General features: G+C 41.2%; 1 protein-coding gene across 2 annotated transcripts in view; it reads right to left on the bottom strand.

Annotated features, from left to right (window-relative positions):
- The window catches only part of TAFA5 (TAFA chemokine like family member 5), a 777120-nt gene that overhangs the window by 453546 nt on the left and 308327 nt on the right, over positions 1–15247 (bottom strand). The gene's annotated exons all lie outside the window — the stretch shown is intronic.

Here is a 15247-nt window from a genome sequence, read left to right as displayed (position 1 = left end):
AAGTGCAACAATATAGACAAGACAGAGTTAATATTCTGCAAACCAATGAGATTTTGACAGGGAAGAAGAAATAGTATACCTATTTCTCCAAGATTGTCAATACTACCTTGGTATCATAGGCATTTCTATAATGGGTGCAGTGTGTGGGGAGGCCCACACTGCACACACTGCACCCATATTCTATACTTATCCCTCCGGAGTCCGGTGGTTCTACAGTGCGGACACAAATCATTTGGAGAATGCCCATGTCCGAGTGATTTGTTCATGTGCACTGGAGAGGTCCCGGGAACAAGGTGCAGGCGCCATGTTTCCAGAGACCTGTGCATGTGCAGTAGACTCTGTCATTATGCTGCCGGAGAGGAGGGAGCTTACAATGGACGCTGCACGCGGGCCATCTCCACTCTTAAAACACCCCTGCTTAGTACTGAGATATATAGACAGATATATATAACATACAATGCAAGGAAGCTTTATTGTTACACTATGAATATGAATGAGCTAAGATGTGCCTCTCTGGGCTATAAATGTGTGCAAACCTTTTGTTTAAATTTGCACACCCAGGTCATGCAACATGGTTTTATCCAGATGCAAAATTTACCATTTTAGCTTGTATTACTCCTATCTGTAAGTGGGACCCTTATGTTTAATGGTTTCAGAAATCAAATAACTTATAGAAATAATAATAATTGCCAAAATGAACTAAAATGTCATGTTATTAAATGTCCGTAGCCCAAATGGTTGAAGTCTTAAGTTTGATGTACTAAAACACAAATGTAATGAAATAAATTGATTTACATGCCTGATATTTAGCCACCCCAATCCAATAATCATTAAACCTGTCGTCTCTTACTCTATCCTTGTACATCTGGAAGGTCATTTAATTGATACAGTAATTAAACAAAGGTCTTAGCATACTTATTCTAAGAACCACAATAGAAAACATGTTTACAGCATGATGCTTTTGAAATAGCTTTAGAATACCAGTTGGACCTCTTATTACCACTGGTAATTGTTTTCTTTGTGTCTATTCTAGAATGTTTTGTTAAACAGTCTGGAAGGGTGACAACACTGTTCCAATTAATCTTTAAATAGCTTTAAAAAGGAAAGAGGTCATTAAATATGTAAATAAAACTAAATGCATAAAGTGTCCACAAGCTTCACAAAAGTCCACATTTTTGTAAATGACTTAAGTTCCAGTCAAAGACAGTAAACATTTCCAGATCTAATGATGCTTAATGATGAAGGATTCAACATTTAAATTTCCCACTTGCTAATTCCCAGTTGCATAAAAGATTTTTAGTCATCTATTCATAGTTGTGAGAAACAAGCTAAGATGCATCTTCTTATTGTTTATTTCCAAACAATCAGTTCCCTGTGATTTTTTTTCTTTCCATTTAAATGGATTTCAAAACATCCTTTTATCCCTACTAGCTACAGCAGACATGCAGAAAATTATAATCTTCACAACATGAAAAGGATAATCACTCACTGGCTAATGCACATCTTTGAAAAATGGAGAAATCAGAAGGCCAAATTGCACAGTGTAAAGCAGTTGCTGCCTAATAATTTTCCTATAGTAGATTGTCAAACAAAGGCTAATAGATAACTACAGTAACATGGAGATAACACATAAAAGAATTTGTCATGCTTGTTGCAATGAAAATATAGCAGTGCATGATGCACAGAAAGCTTTTAAGTAATTTCATGCCAATGTGCTTTGGAAAAACTGATATTTCTCAGCAAAATCATTTATATTAAACAAAAAATGTTTTCAATATTTTCCCAGATATATTTTAAAAGTCTCTTCCAAGAATATATGTAGTAGCATATAAATAAGTTTTTCATCGAGCTGAAAAGGTCAATGAATGCACCAGTCTTTAGACAAGCAACAATAAAATACACTCAACTGATCAAAAGTTTGCATCTTGTGACACGGTTTCAGTCTTCAGTAGTTCTAAGAAGTGTAAGGGTGCACAAAACAATGTGTGTTCTATTTACTGTATGTCTTTGATTTCTATTGCCTGGATGCCTGTATTATTTCTTTTAGATGCTTTCCTAGCAAAGGGGTTGTCTGTCCACTCTGGGCAGCCGCAACCAGTGGACGGTTCTCACTTGGAATTCAAACTGTTTCTTTGTAATAAGTGCCAGACCTTACAGATTGTGGTCAAGGTGAGAAGAATGTTTTGTAGGAATAAAGCCATCCATGGAATTTACTGTGCTATGGATGGATGCCTGGTGTGTAAAAGCATCAATTTATTGATGGACGGTGACCCTCATGGTAAGTAATATGAAACATTTACTATAAGCTACTTAATGCTGAAGGCCATTGCATAAATCTAGACCATATGAATTCCATGGTGCCAAAAACAAAAGGGACCCAGAATAGTAAAGAGTGCTTTATAGTCCAAATTCTCATTCATAACAGTTTGAACTATTTTTATGCTTTGTAAACTAAAGATGATAAAATTACAGCATGTATAAATCTGACTAATGTGCCAGATAGCTACTAATAAACTACCTATCAGGTACTGTCTTCACACAGGCCCACATAAAAAATATAACCAAAACTTATGTAACAGATAAAGACACGAGCAACAAGAGTTAGCTTTCAAAATTAGAATCAAATGTATTTTGCCTATTTGCAAGTTAATTCTTTTAATTAAGACTGATGTTTAAAGTTAGTACAGTGGTGGACAAATAAACAAATGACAAACAAGACAACATAATATCATACAAATGTTGGTGGTCAACTCTCTGTAAATCAATAACACACCCAGACTGGCTAGAATTAATTCTTGGGAGAGACATTTGTATTTGCAAACATACAACATGAGGAGAGCGCAATCACAGTTTGTTAGACAGCCGACATTATAGCCTACATTACAGTACTTCTCCCTACAGCTCTAGATACCCTCATAATGCAGTAATAAAAAATAATAATAATAAAGCAACATAAAAGTAACACAGCCAAACAGAGTACCATTATCCTGAGTCATAAGCACATGAGTTCTGGCACAGTATGTGTGCAGGACACTGGTGACCACTGCCCTTCACTTCTGTAGCAGGAGACTTGGTAACGAGTGTGATACAGGATCCCGGTGGTCGGGATGCGGGGGTCACATAAACAACACCGGCATCCTGACCATGATAATGCAGACAGGGGATAAGGTAATTATTATCCCCACTACCCTAACCTGCCTGTTGTGGCAGCTAGGGCTAAGATAGTGGGATAGTGGGGTTGGCGGCTAGAGCTAAAACCCAGGGGGTGGTGGCTAGAGTTATAACTCTGGGGGGATGTCAGCTATGGCTAGCTCCCTCCTCTCTAGTGCATAACCCCAACCCCCCTGGGTACTAACCCTAACAGGGGGCCCAATACTTACCCTCAGGAAGTCAGTGTTCAGTGTTCCAGCGCAGGGATTCTGAATGGTGTCAGGATTCCGGTGGTGGTCACATGACCGACAGCATCCTCGGTGCCGGGGTGCTAACTGCATCCTCTTGGTAACATTAGTACACTGTAACACAACTGCATATATGAGAACACATAAGTAACCACTAGAGTCCCACCATTAGCTCTAGGCTGACATCTGCCCTCAGGATCAGCACCTCTCCCTCCCCTCCTCCTGAATTTTAAAACAAATGCAGGACTTGTAGAAAGTGAACTGAATTACAAAAGGAATCCACCCACCAGTGCCGTTTCTAGCGGTGGGCGAGCCGTGCAACCGGACGGGGAGCCCGCCGCAGCACTTTGTGTGTCCTTATCTCCTCTCCTCCCTCTTCCCGAGCGCTCCTGCTCGGGGGCAGAGTTTCGCGGAATGACGCGTTTGCGTCGTGACGTCAAGACGCAAACGCGTCATTCCGCGATACTCCGTCCCCCGAGCAGGAGCGCTCGGGAAGAGGGAGGAGAGGAGATAAGCCTGGAAGGAGGAGGCGGCCAGCGCGAGGGACGTGAGGTGGCCGGACCCGAAGAGCGGGAAGATGTAAGTATTATCTCTATCTTTCTCTCTCCCCCTTCCTCCCCCCCCCACTTGACACCTGCCTGCTGCACTGTGTAAAATGGGGATACCTGCCTGTCGCACTGTGTAAAATGGGGACACCTGCCTGCCGCACTGTGTAAAATGGGGACACCTGCCTGCCGCACTGTGTAAAATGGGGGCACCTGCCTGCGTACTGTATAAAATGGGGATATCTGCCTGCCGCACTGTGTAAAATGGGGGCACCTGCCTGCGTACTGTGTAAAATGGGGATATCTGCCTGCCGTACTGTGTAAAATGGGGATACCTGCCTGTGTACTGTGTAAAATTGGGATATCTGCCTGCCGTACTGTGTAAAATGGGGATATCTGCTTGCCGCACTTTGTAAAATGGGGACACCTTCCTGCCATGCTGTGTAAAATGGGGATATCTGCCTGCCACGCTGTGTAAAATGGGGATATCTGCCTGCCATACTGTGTAAAATGGGGATACCTGCCTGCCGCACTTTGTAAAATGGGGGCACCTGCCTGCGTACTGTGTAAAATGGGGATATCTGCCTACCGTACTGTGTAAAATGGGGATACCTGCCTGCCGCACTTTGTAAAATGGGGACACCTGCCTGCCGCGCTGTGTAAAATGGGGACACCTGCCTGCCGCGCTGTGTAAAATGGGGACACTTGCCTGCTGTAATGTGTAAAATGGGGACTATTTTTATTTTTATTTTTTTTCCCTGTGGTGGCCGTGATTATATCAGATGAGGCCACGCCCATTTTAATGAGACCACGCCCATTTTAATCAGGACACACACCCTTGTCGGGAGCGCGCGCGCCTTCCGGCGCGCGCATGCTTTTTCTTTTTATAGCTATATGGGGGGGCACGCACTTTTTTTTATAGCAATGGGAGGGGACCATTTTTAAATTTTGCACTGAGAGCCAAATTGTCTAGAAACGGCCCTGCCACCCACTCCTGTGTTCTATTTCTAAATCCTCTGTATTTTGTGACAACATTGATATGTACAGTCATTAAAAAATGTCTGCAACACAAAACATGCATGGAGTTCTTTACTACTGGTTAGATTTGCTGGCCAAATAGGGGGCAACTTTAGCATCTTCAGATGGAAATTATTGGAGAAATGAGTTGTCTAAAGCTAGAAGCTTAAATGTACAATATTAGTAATCACATTCAAAAAGATGTATGTTATATATCACTGAACTCCTCCCAAAAGTCCTAAACATATCTAAAAAAGATTTTAAAATATATAGAACTAATAATAATAATTAAAATAATAATAATAATATCATCATCACTACTACTACTACTAATAATAATAATAATAATAATAATAATAATAATAATCCTATTTAGGCATTGAGGCATTCATGTAAGGAAAAAGTGAATATCATCCATCCATCCATCCATCCATCCATCCATCACAAACCACAAAAACACAAGAATATACAGAAGACCAGTGACTAGAGTGTCCTGAGGATTCCATTGGCTGGCACTGATACTAGCTGCAGCCCATCTTTCCAGGCATTCTGTTAGCCTGATGCAGAAGCTGACAGAGCAATCTGCCATGTGTGATGGCACCGCCACTGACCTACTTACACCTATATAATATACACATGCAGTCACAATGTCTGGCATTCCAATTACTTAAAAAGAACTGCCCAGGTACCATCCACACAATAAGCTACATACAGACTCAATACTGCGGCACTCAGGGTTTTTTTCAGCAAGACAAACTTCTATTTACTATGTGGCTTAAGCAAATAGAGGTTTCTCACACAGATACAGATGTTTATTGATATACAGTACAGCAGAACATTTTTATTTGACTCTTTGACTCAGACTTGTATTAAATTATGATATATATATATATATATATATATATATATATGAAAAAGACAAAAGAAGGAAGGCGCAGTAGTGAGTAAAAATTGAAATTCTTTACTAATAAAAGAGTACAAGCTCACGTACATCAAGGTAAAATAATACCGGCTCCCATCTCCAAGCCCCCACAGCAATGCTTCCGGATAGCACCTGGCAGTGCTTTCAGACAGGGAGTCCACAGCGGCTCTTTATTCGGCTGTTTAGACCACCGCGGCTCTCATTCGGCTGCTCGTTGTATGCGGCTGTTTGTCCAGCACTAGTGCTGGACAAACAGCCGCATACAACGAGCAGCCGAATGAGAGCCGCGGTGGCGGCTGTTTAGACCACCGCGGCTCTCATTCGGCTGCTCCTTGTATGCGGCTGTTTGTCCAGCACTAGTGCTGGACAAACAGCCGCATACAAGGAGCAGCCGAATGAGAGCCGCGGTGGTCTAAACAGCCGAATAAAGAGCCGCTGTGGACTCCCTGTCTGAAAGCACTGCCAGGTGCTATCCGGAAGCATTGCTGTGGGGGCTTGGAGATGGGAGCCGGTATTATTTTACCTTGATGTACATGAGCTTGTACTCTTTTATTAGTAAAGAATTTCAATTTTTACTCACTACTGCGCCTTCCTTCTTTTGTCTTTTTCACATGTATCTAGCCGGTGGATCGGCTTTTTAGGAATTGGCAGCAAATACATCTATTAAAAAGGACTGATTACATTTTATCTGGATTTGGACGGAGAGAAATATCCTGTGCGCAGTTAAATAATTGTATTAATATATATATATATATATATATATATATAGGGGATAAACAGACCCGGTACTCCCTCTCCGAATTTCAATGTGCTGCGGTGCCCTCCATGAGAGTCAAAGCAAGTCCTCTATGCAGTAGGATATAACAGGCGGCACTCAGGCAGACTCTTAGCAGTTGAAGAAAAGCGGTTCGTTTATTATTTTATATATATATATATATATATATATATATAAAATTATGATAAATTATGATATATGTACGTAAAAAATATGTAAATACAAAGTGCCACACCAGGAGGTCCCATGGTGCTAAAGACTGCTAATAAATAAATGCTTATGGAAATAGTTGAAAATTAACCTAAATAGATTGTCCTGTATCAATGAAGTTAAGAGTACCAGGGATATATTTAGTTAATTTATGGGGCAAGGCTCCAGCTCCCCACTTCACTAAGGAACATAACATTCACATTGGAAAACCATCCCCCAGTTTTACCACTCTAGGGGTTCTGGGAGATGCTGGGCTGCCTCCGAACACTGCTGTGGCTGTACTACCGGCTCCTGCATTGTTAGAAGAGCCGAGTGCTGCATGTAATGTTACAGTGCAGCATCTGGCTTCAGTCACTGAAGAGGAGCCAGAATTTTGGTGTCACCCCTCGGATGGTGACACCAGGGAGCGACCTGCACATGCTTAGTGACACCACTTGCATAGAATGCTAGGGGTCCATTTCATGAAGGAAAGAGTGCTGGTACAGTCCATAGCATTGGAAGCACTTTGTCCCTTATACTCTTGAACATACACCCGTCTCATGTGCACCATGAAAATTCATCAGGTTTGCCCAACTTAAAAGTTGGGACTTGAGGTATGCATGCTCAAGGGCATTTGTGCAAATAAAATGTATTGCACCTGCACATATTTTGCAGCTAATAAATTACTTTTACAGCATTATATTACAATTATAGATAGATTACAAAATTAATATTAGTAAGTAAAATGAACCTTATTACATGCTGACAAATTAAGTAAATTGCAACATGCAAATGGCTAGGTCTCATAACTGATGATTTGTATAATTTTCACAGTAGACACAAACCTTTCAGAGCTCAAAATTATCTAATTATCAGAGAGGATATAGGGGTAAATGTATGAAGCAGTGATAAGAGTGGAGAAGTGAGCCAGTAAAGAAGTTGCCCATGGCAACCAATCAGCACTGACATAACATTTATAATTTGCATACTATAAAATGATACAGAGTAGCGGATTGGTTGCCATGGGCAACTTCTCCACTGGCTCACTTATCCACACTTTTCACTGCTTCATACATTTTCCCCATAAACCTGTGCAAAATGACAACAACTTCAGCAACTTGTGCACAAACCACTATTTTGAGATGTGCAGAAGCAGAAAATAAACCCCAAAACATGCATTATTAGTTTAAATGAGGCGTAAGGACTCAGGTAAACATACTAAATAAGCTGCTTTATGTCAGTACATTAATATGTAATGTTCATCTTGTTTAATATCCTTTACACACGTTTCAAATGCATATTGGATGTAAACGGTTAATAAACTGTATACATAACTATTAAAAAGACTATAACACATTTTATTTGACTGAGTTTAACTTATACAGTATGCTGCTGTAGCTTTTTCCCCCTTTATAATAACAATATCTAGAAAGGTGATTTCACTCGGTGACAGTAACTACAAGTAGGTTATATTCTCTAGGTCTGGGACTCCAGGTCGACACCAAAAGGTCGACACACCTTAAGTTAACATCAATAGGTCGACACACCATAGGTCGACATGGACAAAAGGTCAACATGAAAAAGGTTGACAAGGAAAAAGGTCGACATGAGTTTTTTTACTGTATTTTTTTTGGTGCCGTTTTCTTTGTAGTGTGACCAGGAACCCTAAATAGTGCACCGTGTCCCCTCGCATGGCTCGCTCCGCTACCTCTACGCTCAGCATAGGTTAGCGTTCCCAATCATAGTCCATGTGGATCGTAAAGTATGAAAAAATTCAAAAAATGGGGAAAAAAATTGAAAAACTCATGTCAATCTTTTTCCATGTCGACCTTGTTCATGTCGACATTTTGTCCATGTTGACCTTTTGTCCATGTTGACATTTTGTCCATGTCGACCTAAGATGTGTAGTCCAATTGGTGTCGACCTAAGTTGCGTCAACCTTTTTGTTGTCGAGCTGGAGTCCGGATACCATATTCCCTGTAGAGAAGTCAATTGATAAATGAAATACTCATTTATTGTATTGCTTTAGATAGAAGTACAGTAAGTGAACTTTCAAGCTTTCCACTTGGAAACAATTACTATACTGTACATACTGTATGTGCACCTTGCTCGCTGTCCCTCCCCTCGCAGGGCTCTATTCCCTCATGTCCTTCTACTTCCTTCACTTATACCATCATCTCCTCCTCACTGTCTACAATATCACCTATCCCTTGGGTTCTACCACCCTCCTGCTTATTTGTGTATTATGACTGCCGATGCAGCAATGATTATAAACCTTATCCATGTTCTGCAATGCTCTGTACTATAAGTTAGTTTTCTTGTTTTATTCATGCTTTTTCTGTTTATGTACTTTATAAGGTGCTGCGGAGTCCTTGGGTCACTATATAAATAAAGGATAATAATGATTATAGTACTCTAATTTCTGAAAGAGGAACAGTTTTTATCACTACATCAGTTCATTACTGTATTTTAGGAAGTTCTAGATACTTTCTGTAACAGTTTAATAAATATGGGAACCAATATTCTGTTAAAATATCAACAGTATAAAATCTGTATAAAATCAGTGGATAAATGTAATCATAATAAAAACACCACAAACACTCCAAAAAAAGAAACCCACATAGAGCACAACCAAACTACTAGTTAATGTAAACATCATATATGTATCAAAGTAAAATATACAAACAATGTAAAGCTTAGTGGACAATATAAAAAAAAATTGGAAAGTCATAAAAAGGTCAATGGACACATTGTCTGTTGCCAATAAGTATAAAGCTGCACCTAGTCCTTCACTAAGTTACATAAATAGATTAATGTTATTGTTGTTATCGTATATAAAAAAGGCGTACGTTGCTCCTCACCTCTATGGGGGGAAATTCAAGTGCTTTGCATGCCGGTGGCCACTAGATGGCGCCTGGTGGAGCAATTCAAGGGATGCTCTGTTTCGGCATGCATAGCCACTGATGTGGACATTACTGTTATATTGTTCCATCATTTTGACAAACTGGTAACTATAAAAAAGCTGCAGCCAGTCCCATCACTTTTAAGATACAGTACATAGTTAAAATACTGCTATTATCATAAGTAATACAATAAAAAAGATGCATACTGTAAAGGTCACAAAAGATAAAATAGAAAAATACACAAAGTAGATGTTCTACAATATTTGACACAAGGGCGTGTTATATACATTTTTCACCACTGGGTGGTACATACAGTAGGGCTAATTACAAACTGTTTCCTTGGGGCCTACAATATGCTGTCTCTAGTTATGCCCCTGGATCTGCTCACTAAAATTGGTATAAAATTAACTAAAGAGTATTATAATCTTATATACAGTAATATGAACTGGTGCACTGTAATGTGGCACAATATGAAGTAGAGACACTATAGTACAGCATAATATGAACGTTTGCACTTTAACCTGGCATAATTTGAACTGGGCTATGTCTTAAGGTGAATTGAGGGTACTGTGTTGCATTATGTATACTAGCAGCCCTACAATGTGACATAATGTGATTTAGGGCACTAATATGGATCTTATAATAAACTAGGGCACTACTATGGTTCATGAAATAAACTAGCGCAGTATTAAGGGGCATAAAACTAACAACAGCTGCAGAGAGGCGTCTCTATGGAACCATTGGAGCAGGGGCCCCTTCAAAATGATACTATGGGGCCCACAAAATTCTCGCTATGTCACTGATATGCAAAAAGTAAAGAAAAGTACTCTGCCACCGATATGACATATGTCTGGCTTCAAAAGTAACAGAATGGCAACTAAATATGCCCACAGCCCCTGTGTTTTTTTAATTTTTCTATCATCTTAACATTGTCTTCTATGTTTTACTTCAATAACGTAAGGATCTTATATTAACTGGTTCTTTCATTGTGCTCTATTAAGTGGTTTTCTTTTTGTGAAGATTTAAAAACTCTGGGAACTTCAAATTATTCCTGCAGACACACGGAAATTAATTTGAGTTATATCTCTAAAAGGCTTGTTCTAGAAAATGTATCTGTGCTGTACCAAGCATGGGAAGTCTGTCAAATTAAACAAGATCAGCAATGAAAAGGGCAGCTGTCTGCTGGAGTACATGAAAATCAAAGATGCTTTTCAGGGTTAGTAAAGCAATGACTCACTACTGTGTTCTTTCCTCTCAGCTATGTTGTATCAATGTCATAAGACACACTACACAGTTAATGTTTCAATGGTTATCCAATTAATGTTGCACTTAGATTTTATATGTATCTGTACAATACATACTAGGATGGCTCCATTTTAGTGAATTAAATACACTTTTCTGCTTCAGTGGGTGAAATTTGTCTTCTGATTTACATCAAAATTTCCATAAATCTATAGATGCATATAAATCAAGTTTGTGACATTAACAAATGTGTGAATCATGCATTTTGACAATTTCCAGATTTTCTCTCAATATATCTGTAAGCTTCTGAATCTATTTACACATATTTAAATGCATTGAACTATAAATTGTAACAAACTTTCACATATTCATATACAGGTGTTGAAGTTATCACAACTTTCAATTTAGCATGCAGTTTTACTGCAATATTAGAGTGAATAAAGACAAACTATAAATATACTTATATTTCATATCCAGTAAAATAAATCAAATTTACACATTTAAAGTTAAAAAAAACAACAACCAATAAGTAATGCTGTATATATTGACTGATCTACAATAACAAATGTAAAACAAACAGTTGTATTGCCAACTTTTTTTTTTTGGGGGGGGGGGGGGGGAAAGAGGGCATACTGTACATTTCAATGTATAGCCTAAATGAAATATGTTTTGGGCCAAATAGATCTAAAATGTAGAACTTTGAAACAACAAAAGCCATCTGGATATATGCTTTCATTATCTGGTTAAGTAGGACTCAAGAGAGAAGAGGAGTTTACATTTTCCACCTTAGAAAGCAATTTTGATGCCTCCTCTTTAATATGTAGCACAATATTATAACTATAGTATTCTATGATTCAAGTCTCTAAAAGAGTCATAGGGGTCTATTCAGTGGTGCAAGTAGAAAAAATGTCTTATAGGCACTGTGTGCGCGTGCAAAAAAAATGAGTGTGGCCAAACGCCACACGGGTGTGGCCAATGAAAATGGGGGCATGATATACATATGGGGGGGCCAGATACACTTATGAAACCAATAGTGCCTGATACACATATGCCCCCACAATGCCAGATACACCCCCACCATGCCAGATATGCTCCTACAGTGCCTGATATGACCCCACGGTGCCAGATGCACAAATGCCCCACTGTGCCAGATGTACAAATGCACCATGGTGCCAGATGCACAAATACCCCATGGTGCCAGATACACAAATGCCCCCAGTAGTGCCATATATGCCCCCCATAGTGCCAGATACACATTGCCCCAGAGTGTCAGATACACTTTGCCCCAATGTGTCAGATACACATATGCCCCAACAGTGCCAGATATGCCCCCACTGTGCCAGATACACATATGCCCCCACAGTGCCAAATACACATATGCCCCCATAGTGCCAGATACACATATGCCAGATATGCCCCCACAGTGCCAGATGTGCCCCCACAGTGCCAAATACACATGCCCCCACAGTGCCAGATATGTCCTTGAGTACCAGATATGCACCCACAGTGCCAGATACACATGCCTCCACAGTGCCAGATACACATTTGCCCCCTGAGTGCCAGATATGACTCTTCAGTTTCAAAAATATGCCCCCACAGTGCCAGATACACATGCCCCCACAGTGCCAGATACATATATGCCCCCAGAATGCCAGATATGCCCCTTCAGTGCCAGATATGCCCCCACAGTGCCAGATATGCCCCAACAATGCCAGATATACATGCCCTCACAGCGCCAGATACACATATGCCCCCACAGTGCCAGATATGCCCCACAGTGCCAGATATGCCCCCAGTGCCAGATATGCCCCTTCAGTGCCAGATATGCCCCTTCAGTGCCAGCTATGCTCCCACAGTGCCATAAACACATATGCTCCCACAGTTCCAGATATGCCCCCACAGTGCCAGATACACATGCCCCACAGTGCCAGATACACATGCCCCCACAGTGCCAGATACACATATGAACCCAGAGTGCCAGATATGCCCCTTCAGTGCCAGTTATGCCCCAACACTGCCAGATACACATGCCACCAAAGTGACAGATATGCCCCCAGAGTGCCAGATATGCCCAAGCAGTGCAACTCACTGTTGTTGCTGCTGCCTGGGGCTGGCACTGTCTTCTGCTGCTGGCCTGCTGCTGGGGAGAGGAGAGCGCAGCACACACTCCTCCTGACACTCTCCTGCCCTCAGTCCAGTCTCCTGTATATTAGAACTGCTGCTGGTCCACGAGCCAATCAGTACTCACAGTCCGGCAGCGGCGGCTCCTGATTGGCTGCCAGTCCGCAAGCTCTGATTGGCTCAAGAACTGGCTCAGTGCACACCACTGTCGCTGCCGGACTCAGGAGACTCGGGCAGGCAGGAGAGGGGCATGAGAGGAGAGGTACATGCTGAGGTCTCCTCTCTCCAACACCTGGTGTCTGCAAGGTGGCGGTGCCATACTTGCTGCACTGGGTCTTTTTATAAAGCAGAGAAAAGCCTTGTTTTGCAGAAAACCTAGGGCTAGTCACAAAGCGGATTACAGTGGAGACCTTCCTGACTTCTCCAGCAGCACCCCCGCTCCATGTCTGAACGGCATCACCATAATTTAGTGTGGTTAGTGCGATTCATGAAGGATGAAATCTCAGCTTTCCGCTTCTCGACGGAGTTCAAATTTGCCATGTCACGATAGTGTATTCTGAACTGCAGTGTGAAACAGCAGGGAATCTTAATGCTTCCCATCTCTCTGCCCAGCACCAGCACTAGCTCCACCCCTGACCTCCCAGCAGCCCCCCTGACCTCAGCTGCATGCACATGCTCAGAAGGGACCAGCTGTGACTCTACGCTCACAGAGGGGACAGCAGGAGAAGACAGCACCGCCGGAGCTCTAGACACCGGATTGCATCACTGGAAGGGTAATGCTACTATCAAAGCTATATATTGCATCAAACTGATGCGATCAATAGTGCTAAGTAACAATTCACTTTTTGTTTTCCCATAGTTCCTGGAGCGATGGAAAGGAGAGTGACTAAATTATTTAAGGGTATGGAAGATTATCAGTTATCTGAAAGACGGCATATGCTGGATTTATTTGTTGAAATGCATAAAAGACATGTACAAAGAGTAATGCAACATGTACAGCATCAGACTTTTGCAAGAAGCCCAACTTGTGGGGGTCATTCTGAGTTGATCGCTCGTTGCCGATTTTCGCAACGGAGCGATTAAGGCAAAAATGCGCATGCGCATGGTACGCAGTGCGCATGCGCTAAGTATTTTAGCACAAAACTTAGTAGATTTACTCACGTCCGAACAAAGAATTTTCATCTTTGAAGTGATCGGAGTGTGATTGACAGGAAGTGGGTGTTTCTGGGCGGAAACTGGCCGTTTTCTGGGAGTGTGCGGAAAAACGCAGGCGTGCCAGGATAAAACGCGGGAGTGTCTGGGGAAATGGGGGAGTGTCTGGCAGAACGCAGGGCGTGTTTGTGACGTCAAACCAGGAACGAAACGGGCAGAGCTAATCACAATCTGTGAGTAGGTCTGGAGCTACTCAGAAACTGCTAAGAATTTTTTATTCGCAATTCTGCTAATCTTTCGTTTGCTATTCTGCTAAGCTAAGATACACTCCCAGAGGGCGGCGGCCTAGCGTGTGCAATGCTGCTAAAATCTGCTAGTGAGCGAACAACTCGGAATCACCCTCTATGACTGGAAAAAGCTTTTCACTGTGAGAAAGAGCAGTGGAACTATGATATAGAGACTACCACAAGGACAAATATTTGACATCACTGTACATAGTTGCAATAAAGTATTAGATCCTTTAACATAAAGAATAACAAAGAGCTACTGATGTAATAATTATTATTATTATTATTATTATTGTTGTGAAAGTAAATAAGTCCGTGATATTTTTCCCCTTTACATAAAACAAATTTTACTATGTTGCAGAGGTAGGCAAATGAAGTGTAAGAAATCAAAGCAAATGGCTATGAAAATTGGATTTCAGGTTTCACTGGGAAGGGTTGTCTTCTTCCGGTCCAATGGCTGCACTGTGCTGCATTTATTTAGTAATGTATAGGGTGGTATCCAATTTATTGCAGCTAATTGGCTATCCTGTTAGCCCCAATGCCAGCACTTTTCGGGGATTGTGTTTTGACTGCCTCAGACAGGTGAAACCAATTTGCTGATAAGTAAGTAGATTTTCTGCGAACACTGCTACAAAAACACATATGTCTGACTTTTTGCATATCCTAGGTGTTCCATACAAAAATGGGTAACTGGTC

Source organism: Pseudophryne corroboree, chromosome 6 (genome assembly GCF_028390025.1).
Source record: "Pseudophryne corroboree isolate aPseCor3 chromosome 6, aPseCor3.hap2, whole genome shotgun sequence".
In the NCBI taxonomy this organism is placed as follows: domain Eukaryota; kingdom Metazoa; phylum Chordata; class Amphibia; order Anura; family Myobatrachidae; genus Pseudophryne; species Pseudophryne corroboree.
Note: the sequence above shows the minus strand (reverse complement) of the source record. Positions and strands in the feature narration are given on the sequence as shown.